At 41.0% G+C, this 13,343-nt stretch overlaps 1 protein-coding gene across 2 annotated transcripts in view; it reads right to left on the bottom strand.

Moving 5' to 3' along the window:
- Positions 1 to 13,228, bottom strand: part of LOC124550945 (eukaryotic translation initiation factor 5) — a 115,785-nt gene extending 102,557 nt beyond the window's left edge. The window contains exons 1-2 of one of the 2 annotated variants that reach the window (XM_047125754.1): positions 13,077 to 13,228; positions 12,804 to 12,932 (exon numbers count right to left, since the gene is read on the bottom strand). The gene's annotated coding sequence lies outside the window, so the exon portion shown is untranslated. The other variant, XM_047125755.1, reaches the window with a different exon arrangement.
- Between the last annotated feature and the right edge of the window lie 115 nt (positions 13,229 to 13,343).

Below are 13,343 nucleotides of genomic sequence, written 5' to 3'. Positions count from 1 at the left end.
ATGGCCAGTAGTGTATAACAGTTATATACCCAGCAGTCATGTACAGTTCAGAAACCAGGAGCATGAAAAAACTAAACGAAAAAAGTATTAGAAGAATGAGAAAGATATGAGGACTAATCCTAGATAAGAGAATGGATAAGGGGGGGGGGGGGGAGGGGAATGGCGTAATCTACCCCTTGACGCAATAACCAATAATACTATAGAAGCAGAAGAGCAAAAGAATTCAGTGGGCAGGGCATGTAGCCCGTAGGCCAGAGGAAAGACAGGCTAAGAAAGCATGAGGGGAAACCGAAAGCTACACGCGCCACTGGTCGATTAAGGCAGCACTGGATGGAAGAACTGGCAGCCCTGGAGACTGAAGACACTTGGGGGGAACCGGGCACAAAACAAAGGAATGGAGGCAGTTTGTGAAATCAGTGCGTAGTCTCTATGGCTTGTGACACAGAAAACTTCCCCGTGATGTGTACCCCAGTGTGCAACTACTAAGAAGGGAACAACGTCTGGCGTGGCCGACGCTGAGACACGCCACACCAGCGAGGGATATCGGAGCGGTGCAGTGGAAGTGTGCCGTCGGCTGCAGCGATCGATACTACCGTGTGGCGCTGCATCGGTTGACGTCAGACGCCGTGCCTGCAGCTGTGCTGGGCTAGCCGGGCATCACTAGCGGCCCTCTTCCCCACTCTGTACACTACCCCCACACGTATAGCATTGCTATTGTTACCTCTAAATCATGACCGACGAGTCCGCTTACATGATGGAAGAAGAGATTGATGAGCTCGCGAATGACCCCATGCAGAAAAATCAATGAGATTCACTGAAAGGTTTCAGAAACCTTCGCCATCAAAACCATCTATTTTACTGAGTGAGAACAAGCTCTTTGTAATTGGTTGCACAACAGATTAAGCCTCGATCAGAGCGACCACAAACACGACTGGAAACTTGTATGGGTGCTGCAGCGCCTGTCCAGATTTCGCCACAAAATCTGTGTTTAAGTGATCACAGGAACAGAGTTGCATACTAGACATGAAAAGCACATGTCTGAGGATTTTAATGTACAGGCATTTAAACCGTGAGTTGTAAACGAACTGAGTGAAGATGTGCGAAAACATCAGGCCTGTGGGTGAATGCTCGATGTCTTTACAACTCTTCCTTGAAGGGGAAACACTTTCTCAGATAAGCGAAAAACTTTTCTCTGCATTGAAGGAAACCCACATTTTTATGAAAAATAACCCACCTCATTTAGGCTGCAATGATTGCAGCCCACTTGGTAGGTTCATAGTTCTTTAAGGGTGCAGTGAATCACATTGCTTATCTCACCATGTTACATGGTTTGTTTATGCCATATCTGCAAGGTATGTGACTGCTCAGTCGTGTATGGTACTAGTAGGATGCAGCAGCAGCAGCCCATTATGTATTAAGAAAACTGCCTGTTACCCAGTACTCAATCTCTGATGGTCTTCCTACATTTCTTCTTCCAGTGCATTCACAACAGATCCTTTACCATGAGTCTCTCCTCCCATATGGTCTCCATGTTTCATTTTCCCTATTTCCCTTTACTTTTCGTTTAGGTTATATAGGGTGGCACAGTTAAAAGTAACCCCTCCCTTTTGCATGCGAATGCAATATTTTGGCTTCTGAAATAAACAGTTACAACAAAGGGCAGTTTTATGCAATGAGCAATTGTTAGCATTCTTCTGTCAATATTTCAGTTTACTTGACCAGTGAAGTTCGATGTTTCTCTTTGCAGTCTGCAAAGCAACCTCTAGATAGCTGAAAGAAGGAAAATTGTGGAAGCAGGTTCAATTAAGGAAACTCACGAAATTTCTGGGGGGTCAGGTATCCAGATAGAGGACTACCAGCAGAGAGCAATACAAAGTGTGAATAAAAGTTGGTGCACCTTTAGATCTGTGTGAAATATAAAATGACAGACTTCCTTCAGTTCACAAATCAAAAATTATTGCAAGCATTTGCCAAAGAATTATTCACAGCCCAAGGAATTCCACAAGTAAATTGGTCCAAATGGTGCATATAAATAGGAGTTGCCAGCAGATATTGAAAAGTTAATTTGAAGCCACACTGACAGCCATACAGCAATTACAGGTGGATGACAAACATGTAGATTACTGCACATGGCCATTGACTAACAACAATGGTTTGTTAGACCACTTCCAATGCATCATGCCTGATGACACATCGTTTCATCTTTTGGTCATGTGAATTCACAGTATATGTGGTAATGGACACCAGAGACCCCTAACACTGTGTCAGCAACCACTCCATGATGAAAAATCTGCGTTTCATGCTGTGTAACAGGAACTCACATCACTGAATCAATATTTGACACTATCCTCAACATGGTCACCTATATGGAAATTTGATACATTTTAAGCTCACCTCACTGGATATGAAAGACAGTACTACTTCCAGCAAGATGTGAAACATGCCACATGTCTAAGGTATCACTGATATGAATCAACCATGTCTTCACTGAGGAACAATGTGTCAGCAAACACATTTATAGCCACCATGTTTGTAAAATTTAACATGTGAATTTGTTGGGACACCTGAAGAGCAAGGCCTGTGAAACAAATCTACACACAATACAGGAACTGAAAGACAACATCAGCCATGAATTTGCTGCCAGTGATAACTTTACACTGGATGTACCTGAATATGCTTACACATGCACAGCTGTGTATTTCTGTTGCAAGGGATCACTTTCAGCATCTTAGACAAATTTTTCACTGCATTTTTCATGGTAAATAAATAGTAGGCCCATTTCAGCCATTCATTTCTGTAATTTCACTGCATTTCCTTTATACTTACACAGACTACTTTTATCTGCACCCACCTGTACATCAAATATCCTAAATCTTTCTTTATATCTTCATTTCTTTTTTGATCTTTTCTTGTAAACCATTGCACACTTCTTAGAAATCTTAGTTCTTGAGGCTGTATGCACCTTCCTTGGTGGTTTGTTCTTACCCATGTTTCCATTCCATAACTGAAGGTTGGTACTGCTACTGTTTTGTACGACTTCAGCTGGGTTTCTTTCCTGGTTTTATTTTGCATAATTGATATGCTGGTTCCACATATGGAAATAAGTTATTTAATGTTTGGCCCACACCATGGTTATATTTGTAAGTGATGACACACACACACACACACACACACAGCGAGCGAGAGAGAGAGAGAGAGAGAGAGAGAGAGAGAGAGAGAGAGAGAGAGAGAGAGAGAGATATTCAATTATAGACTGAGGTAAGTATAACCATGAGTGGAGCTGGGTCCCAATATCCCATCCCCCACCCCACCAGCAAACCAAGTGGCAGGAGGTGTCCCCTTCCAAACTGCATCCTGTAGGAACTGGTTTAAATCTAGGAATAATTTTTGCATTCCCTTAGGAAGGTTAAAACCTGGACTGCTTTAACTGCATTGTCAGTCAGGATGTGCGGTAATGACTAGTCAAGGCATAATCTATACCATAGCACTATGGAGCCTGGACATGCCTCAGGTATGTGGCCGACACCCATGGCCACTCCACAGGTGCACTGAGGTGTGCACTGAGGTATGCACCAATGTGTTGTGTATGACAAATACAGATGGAACCTAAGACTACAGATCCTCCATCAGGCTTTTTTTGATTACTTTCGAATAAGTATTTATTTGTGGGTCCACAGCTGACAATGTTTCTTTTGGAAACATAAGTTCCACAACTACACTTTTTATTTTATTTACATTTCACACTTTGCTGCTAGTTTCTCACACTGCAGAACTATTTCCAAAAACAATTACTTTTTCAGCTACCAACTCAACAGTTTGGCTGCAATGAGTGCTTGAGACTCGTGCTGCATTTATATCAAACTGTAGCTATGGCACTTACTTGCAAAACAACTATCTTCTCGTTGTGTGAGGCAAAGTGATGTTCACCACCTTACACAGGTTTTTTATCCTCCTGGGTTTATCCACTCTTCTCCCAATTTGTACCTTATGGCATCTGACATGAGTCCACAACTTCTGGGATTTCTACTGCCAGCAGGTCTATTGTAGGTTCTTTCTCACATAATGCATTATTTCAGCAAGATCACATCCCCAGCTGACTACATAGTTTATGTCCAGAGAAATACTGTGGAGGTTAAATGATGATTGTGAATAACAAACCAAAGGATGAGTCAGATTAATTTTCAATCGCTTTCAGCCTACTGATAAGTACTGCACACAAGAATATTTCCTGCAGGTTGATATTTTGGGCTTGTGAGAGCTCTGTATTGCTACTAATTGCGTCATGTAGATATTGCACACAATGGGAATACTGTTGTCCCTAATAGTTTTTGTCAGTAAATGCATTTGTGACTCAGTCTTACTGAGAAACATCCACTGACTGGTGAAACACGGCAAGGGCGCCAACAAAAATCCAGGAACAAGATCCTCAAACAACCACAAGCTTCGCACATTTCAGGAACACCTGCCTCTTGCAGCCTGTTAGTGAAAAATCTCGTGGCCTCTACACGGCGACTTCCCCAGTCTTGCTGATACCTAACCTGACCAAGCGAGGTGGCGCAGTGGTAAGACACTTGACTCGCATTCGGGAGGACGACGGTTCAATCCCGCGTCCGGCCATCCTGATTTAGGTTTTCCGTGATTTCCCTAAATCACTCCAGGCAAATGCCGGGATGGTTCCTCTGAAAGGGCACGGCCGACTTCCTTCCCCATCCTTCCCCAATCCGATGAGACCGATGACCACGCTGTCTGGTCTCCTTCCCCAAAACCAACCAACCAACCAACCTAACCTGGCATCCACTCCAGGCAGAATCACACTGAATTGGGATAGACATATTCTCAGCTCCTAAGAGCAGAGGCGCCTGTAATCTTTCAGTGCACTGAGCAATCTTTCTTTCAGATCACTGATCAGAACTATACTGCAGTTTAGCTGGACACCTACACCCATTATTTCCAGTGGCAACCAAGTAGCATCTTTTAGAATACGAAATTTACACACAACCTAGGTTTTGGGAGTTTCAGAGGCTACCAACGTGAAACAAAGCTATTTGTTTCAAGGCGTGGGACATGAGAGTTTTCACCGGTTGGACACGCAAAAGTTTTCACGGTTTACGAAGTCTTCTTCGTATCGAGGTGCGTGTGAGGTGGTGTCCAGAATTTCCGCTTGTCAATCTAATTTCTCGTACTTACAACAATTAAGATTGAAGTCTGATAAAATTATGTAATGGATAGATTACTACTCACCTAACAGCGGAGATGTTTAGTCTCATATCGGCACAACATATACTGTCCAAGTTTGCTTTCGGCCATAAAGGCCTTTATTGGAACTTGTTTGACAGTCTTTGTTGCGCCTATCTGCGACTCAACATCTCCGCTATATGGTGAGTAGGGAACTATCCTTCACATTATGTTGCCATCATTCCATCCTGTATTGTGTAGGTTTAAAAGTTTTTTTCATATGTTACCAAACTCTATCGGATCCAAAAATTTCACAGCCCATAACAGACGGCAATGGAAAAAACGCTACATACCATGTGTTTTGGGTGCAATAATCATCTAGCCTTTGCATTCGCCAAAAAATCCCTGCAAAGTTTGCGCACATCGCATTTTAATAGACACAGCATACCAGATATTCGTCACGCGAGGTTAAAAAATGCGTTCCGAAAGCGCACGCTATTCCGCACTTGCGTCACACCAGCACGAACGCACGTTAACACGGCACAGTTACGTCACGGCTATTGAATTACAACGGTCACGTGACCACAGGTAGTCATTCACACGCCGCATGTAGCAGCTTCTCCGCCAGTACACACACTTACCTTATAGTTCCTCCGTCACCATTGCATTCAAAGCACACAGTCGCTTCCAATGCAGTGACAGAACACACGGCAACTTACTCAAACTGCTTCCTGTGGCTCAAAAATGAAATCAGATTGCGTAACTGTTTTACTCTTGCAGTTGGCTCGGTCTCCTCTTAATTTACTTTTTTCGACATTTTCTGGATTACTTAAGTTCTCTCTATCTTACGGGGAGAGGGGGGGGGGGGGGGGGGGGAACTCAATAATAGAAAGTTTGTAGAACTGGCGAGGATAGAAATTCTTATGTGGTCTTAATAAAATTGCTAATTCTTGTAGTTTTTTCAACTTTTTGCTTGTAACAACGTCTTCATGTACCTTAAAATGCAAATGGCAGGCTAAAATACGGGTAAATAAAACTACACGTTTACTGCAGTTTTTATTGTGAAATGAATTAATATTCATTGCTGCAAGAGTAATTGTTTAGGAAACAGTCTTTAAAGCAACATCATCGACAGCTTAGGTAAAAAAATGCATAAACAGCACTTATGTACACAATAAAGTTGGCTTTAATAAATGAAAAACAATGCTTTGTTAAATCAGTCTAAAGTCGTTTAAGTGCCACCCGTACCTCAAAGTGGAGAGATTTATGTGGCTCCAAAACTGGATATACTTGGCTTACTTTTGTACAAACAAAAGCCTGCACATTCGGAAGAGAACGAGGCAGTGCGAACACATGCCTTTTTTTATAACATCACAGAAATGGCAAACGTGAAGTACATGACGTAAATTGTCTAGACCACTTTTTAATTCTATTACTGTATGTAATAGATTTCAGGTTCCCAGGACGCCTTTAACTCTTCTATTAGTTCAAGGTCCGTAACAGAGAAGCATAACTTCTCTCTATCCGATCGTGACTTTTTTCTTGAACGATTTCACATTGTTTCTAGACTGGTATCCCAAGACTTATTCGCGCCTGTAACAAACTGAGTAGAAAGACCTACACCAACAGCAGAAAAATGTGTACGACCTGAAAAAAGCAAATCGTGACAATTACAGAACCGCTTTTCCTTCTTTCTACGGCAAAGGCAGCATGTGGACTAGAGAACAAAGTTACAAAATGTAATCTATGATCCTGCAAAAGTCAGCAAACACCTTATGCGTCTGGCACCAGCTATGATTTCAGGTTTTTAACTGTTTCGGTCCGTAAACTGATCGCACTTCACAGTATCTACGTTCTTCAGTCTTTGGCTCTTCTTCCCAGGATATGCTCTACATGAAGACGCTATGAATATGCAGTACGATTAATTCGCCAAAGGGCTCTTCAATTAGGACAGCAAACTTTAGCTAAAATGTCTTTACGAAAGAAAATTGCAAGACAAACACGTTAATGCTTATATTTCCCACGACATCCCTTCTGTCTATTACAAGAGAAACAATCATTGTCTAAATTTATGAAATGCGACTGCTTTAAGATAGACGATACATGCATCTGGCCCGTAGGACGGCTTCTTAAAAGATAAGAGTTCAGATTTTTACGACAAGCCTTTAATCAGCTGATGAAATATTAATCAAGAAGCAATTACTCAATAACGTTTCGAGTCCTCTCTGGGGAAGGCTCTCCAGCCAACGGAAGACTACGCTTTCTCCACGTAGCGACATCTACTTCCCAGAGAGAGAGAGAAATTTCACCGCACAAATCAAAATGCGGCACGTTAAAGGGTTTCTTCAAATGGGTCGTTTCTTGCACGAAACTACTACTTAAGGGGGGAACTCGCCATCGCACCCCCTCAGATTTAGTGGGAAGTTGGCCCATTGCATAGCCCGTCGAAAACGGAACACAGAGCAATCAAGCATGAAACAGGAAGAAAGTACACTGAACTGTGGAAAAAAGCAGAATGGAAAGAGTGCACTATCCAAATTTAATAACTGCAATATCGAGTGACGTTAATGACAGCTGTGTAGTGGTTGTGTGGTGTTAAGCCTGCGAGAAGGGACATCCAGGTTCAAATCTCCCTCGTATCCAATTATTTTTTCACAAAATTACGAGATGGCCGACCAGTCACTGACGTCTCTGTTATATTAAAATTTGTGTGTCGTGGCGTCCGTTTGCAACAGCGACGTTTAAGGATGGGACCTGTAGACATACGTATCTCCTATTTGCTTAACACAGGTACCCCACATACCTCTTGCGTTTCGTTTTGGAAGTTTTGACTAATTCCTTCGTTGTACCATAGTTCACTATATCACAGGATGAGTCATGAGGTAAGAAGATCTTATCGTTGCAAGTAAATGTGATAAATAGTGAGGGAAATACGGAAGCGTCCGATCCCACTCGTCTACTTTGACCCATGACGTCACAAATATGGCGGAAACAAAAACACACACACACACACACACACACACACACACACACACACACACATTTTCCACAAGAAGCCTAATGACACTAACGGGACAAGCGCAGGAAATGGGGTGTTTTGGGTGGGGGCAAACTAAATATAAACAAATGTAGACGCCTTGCGTAGCTACAACGTGTAAGTGAAGACAGCCATGCATGAATACCCACCCACCTCCCCAGGGGTCGTAACCCCTGCAACCCATAGAAGATAAAGGGGTCGACAGAAGTGTCCGATCCCACGCGTCGGCTTTGACCCGTGACGTAAGGGTGTTGTGTGTGACGTCATGACGGCGTGGAGTTTGGTTTGAGTGTGGCTGTCTCCAGTTCTGTTTTATCTTATTTTATTTACTTTTCTGATCTGTTCGTTCTATCTCGTGAGATTTTTTTTAAAAATTTGAAAACGCTTATTACTTATTTTAATTATCTGTTTCCTCGAATTTCTGTTTTAGTTTATTATATTTATCTTTCTGATCTGTTCGTTCTATCCCGTGAGATTTTTTTAAAAAAAGACAAAAAACACTAATCAGCTACTGAAGCATCTTTATCTTGGAAATACGGAAGCGTCCGATCCCACTCGTCTTTGACCCATGACGTCACAAATATGGCGGAAACACACACACACACACACACACACACACACACACACACACACACACACACACATTTTCCACAAGAAGCCGACGCGTGGGATCGGACACTTATGTCGACCCATAGTGAGAGCAGGCGAGATGCTACAGAGTCCTCGCACAGAAATGAAAAACGTGTGTATGTGTGTGAACCATGTCACAACGAAGAAATTCAACTTCGTTACACGTCACTGTTGCAAACTGACTATCACATGACACATACACAAAACTAAAACAGACATGGCAATGACCGACAGTTCGTAATTTTGTGAAAAAATGATGCACGAGGGAGATTTGAACCAGGATCTTCCACTTCGCAGTCTAACACCGTGACCACACAACCACTACAAAACTATCATTAACGTCGCTCTATACTACACACCATAAGTTTGGACCGATCACTGTATTTTGCTTCTTTTTTCCACAGTTCATTACACCTTCTTCCTGTTTTCATGTTTGATCTGTGTTCAGTTTTTGACGGGCTATCCAATGCGCCAACTTCCCACTAAATCTGAGGGGTGTGCGATGGGGAGTTTCCTTTCCTAGGACGTCTTGGTATGTCGACCAGAATGTTTTAACGCGTCTCCTGGACGCAAGCTCATCATCTTCGAAAATTTCCAGAAAGTGCGTTCTCACTGCCACGGGACCTGTTTCCGTTGATACTATATGAACACGTCAAGAGAGTGACAGATTTCGCTGTCATATTCAGTTGGCTGAATTAACTAATTTAAAAGCTTGCACTGGCTATACACAAGATTTGAAGCAGCTGTTTCGAAATGACCGCTGCTGTGTGTGTTTTACTGCATACCTATTCTGGCACTAGCAGACTGACTTTTCAGTTCGCAAGCAGTTTTAAGATCAATGACAACTTACACTAACGAGGAGACGTCCCGAGCGGGATCGACATTGTGAAACGACCTATATGGCGACATACGTTAAAGATCCCAGCTATCACCCTACAGCCTGGTGGCGCCCCGTCTGATGAAAAAATTGAGGTTTTGCTTCACACTGGAGATTGAAAAGGTAATGTGTAAGGTAACACCTTACACATTTGAAATTTTTATCAAAATTACTTTGATCAGTTTTATCCAATTAATTGGTTTAGGTATTTATTTCCATTGCTTTGTTACATTTTAATCATATCAACTTTTCTCTTTCTTTGCTCTCATTTTCCTTCCTACCATTCTTTTTCCGCTTGAAATTTTGTTTCATATGATTTAAATCAGTCTCATGTATAATTTTGGTTTAAATTCTTCGTTTTATTCTATTTCTTGTCCATGTTAGTGCACCAATTCCTATTCTTCATTTTGCTTAAATTTCATTTACAATCCCTTCTCTCGTTTAAATCTTCATCTGCATTATTTCCTTCGTAGTGAAATAGGAATTTTGGTTATGTTTTATACTTTTTTAGGAGGCTTACCATCCAAAAACAAATTTATATCTTGCAACGAAATACACATTTTGACACCATTGCAGTCAATATGACTACATTATTTCGGCTTGTTTTTAACCGACAGATCGGCATTTTCAAATATTTAAATATTATAATAGATAAATGTAATTAAATTCACATTCACAAAATTCCAAGTGAAAAAAGAACGACAAAGAAAAATTAGGAATGAAAATCCATGGATTAAAATGTTAAAAAGGAATAGAAATAAAAAAATTACGCACATTTAAACCAATTAATTGAATACAAGTAATGATCAAAGTCATTTCGATGGGTTTAAAGAAAGATTTTAAGCACCGGACGAGAATCAAACCCACAGCCGTCAGCACAAAGTCCTTAACCGAGCCACTACCAGTACTCAAAATCCTTCCCTTTTAACGCTATTTACGTTCACAAGTTCCGAATATATTTTCATCGATTACACTCAGAAGGCCTATCAAGGTGAATGGCTGCAGTGTGTGATAGCTGGGATCTTCACTTACATCACCATATAGATGTTTTCATAAAGTCGATCCCACCGCTGAGGACCTCTCCTTTTACGTTTGAATTTTTAATCTGAGTAAAAGAACCGCAGACTGTATAAGCAGCTGATTTTTGAATTTGTAAAGATACCCATTTCTTTCATATTTATGTAGGTAGTTTGCTACACGATCCGTGCACTGGGGTATCCAAATCGTTGTGGAAATATTACCTCGTCTGAAACAGATTTCCGTACAAGTCACGAACTCCATTAAGTGGTAAGTTCACGAGGAAACGAAACCTAATAATAAAATAACCTGCGGAGGCCAATGCAAGGGGCACGATTATTCACTTTTCATAATGCAAAATAATAATTCCAAGTGAGAACGAAGTGAAACTATGTGAAAGAAGGCAGTGGTATACTTTTCTGCCACCAAGCCAGCACGGAGACACTGAAAATATGCAACAAGTGTAACATTTCTCCCCAGCAAAGGCAACCAACTTGTCAAGGGAACTGCACGCTCTGACTTCCAGCAGCTGGTCGGCTTTCACACGCGTCTTTCACTTTGGGATTCAGGGAGCTCACTAAACAGCCATCAACTTTTTAGTAATCAGCGTCATATTGCAATAGTTGGAGGTAGATGCTCCTCAGTTGTCTTAATTACAGCTGCTAATTCACTGTTTCCACTATATATTTTGAAAGTTTAAATCGCTGTCAAAGCTAAAATCTAAAAGACATGCATACAAACCATATTCTCGATACGTTTCTTTTGGAGTACAGTTTTGATTCTGACTGTTTTACAATGAGATCTAACCGTATAGGAAATTTTCGTGCCTGGGCAGGAGACAGCATGGTAAGGCAAGCCAGTTACGGAAGACCATCGCACCAGTTCATATCTGGCTGGATTTGCAATAACAAAAGGCAAATTCTAAGGGCAGTGGCATCAAGCATTTACGAAAGCCGCTAACTTGCTTTGCTAGCAGCAACGTGTCAAGTCGCCTGTTTCACGTTGGGCCACAGCTTTCTCCGCAGCGAGGCGTACTACCAGCTGTGCAACTAGTTTCGAAGCGCCAAGAGTTAATCACGCCCACACAGCATTACAGCGAAGAAAAAACTTCAATACTGGTTTCAGCAAACTACAATTGAGGGCTAACGCCCCATTGACTTTATATTTATTTTTCAGTTTTTCTATGCGAATACTTTGTCTTCGTGGTGGGTGAACACTGCATGTAATTCACGAAATCTATAGAGTAAGTTTGAGCAAAATCTGCCAACTCCAATTTAGACTCACATTTAAGCAGAATGACGTTTGGATCAGCAGTTATGCCAGCAATTTTATTTATCCAGTGAAATTATCGCTTAGGAAGATATAGGGAAAAACATTTTAAATGAGGAAGTGACTTTCAACTTCACTTAAGTTAGGGCGATTTATAAATTTCAGACTAGAGCTAATCTTAAAACTATTGCCCTAACTGATTACGGATGCACAGTTTTAGAATCCCCTTACAGTACATCAGTTTTATGATACCTATATCATGAACAGCATGGTACCATCTAAAACTCTAGGCTATATGTAAATTATGCTACTGAAGTAGTTTATGTACGACTCTAGACAGCTATCAAGAAAAATAACTAGATTACGATGAACTAATATGTGAACGAAATTTATTGCAAGAATAGGGAGTGAGCGGTGGCAGGTGGTGACACTTTAACCTCAAAAATAAATTCTGCAACACGACTTTGAGTTCAACGCACACGACACAGCTAAACAGTGAGTCTGAAGCTAGTTACTAGCAACTCCACATCTAGAAGTCTTCCAGATCAAACCTTATCAATATGGCATCTTAATAGGGCCTACTACATCGGAGTCTTTTTTTTTTTTAAAAAAAGCCAAAAAACCTACTTGAGTCTTTCCAAAATTAAATATTCATCATTAAAATTTTAAATTACACAGCACATAACATTAAAGTAACTTCAGTTTTAGTCCGTTGTTAAAAGTATTCCAGACTTTCTTCCAGGAAGAGTAATTACTGGTCTTTTAATATGGTAAGAACTGAATTTTTTGGACACTTACCTCCGCATGTAGGTGATAAAGTCATATAAAATGCTGTCGCCCAGCGGGACGGTAGAAAACTCCGATAAAAAGCAAACCCGGAGCCGAGTACCGAGATTAAATGGTGAATCCGTTAGGACCCACCTACACCTACAAAATAAGAACCTTAATCAGTAACTACTGACACTATAAGGCTTCAGGTTCAGTCTATTACGTAGCACGGGGCATAACCAATTTAAATATTACTATTATTTTCTAAAATCGTTCACGTCCACTATCACACTTCCTACTCACTTTCCAGGTTGAGCCAGAAATAACACGCAATCTAACTTCGAGATGGTAACACGAGCACGCGATGGGCCACGTTCATAAATTCTCTGATACTGCTGAGTTGATTAAAGTGCTTGAGCACGTAAGTTTCTCACAAATTCTATTTGAATAGAATGCCATTTTTTCGTGTTAAACAATATAAAATAAATGTTTCATAGATGTTGAAATTATCTAGAGTTTTCGTAATTAAAAAAATAACAATTCTGTAACATTTCAGAAAGCACCCAGAAC

The sequence above is a fragment of the Schistocerca americana genome, chromosome 9, assembly GCF_021461395.2.
Source record: "Schistocerca americana isolate TAMUIC-IGC-003095 chromosome 9, iqSchAmer2.1, whole genome shotgun sequence".
Taxonomy (NCBI): Eukaryota; Metazoa; Arthropoda; class Insecta; order Orthoptera; family Acrididae; genus Schistocerca; species Schistocerca americana.
The sequence above is the reverse complement of the archived record's forward strand: the minus strand, read 5'-3'. Positions and strand labels throughout refer to the sequence as shown.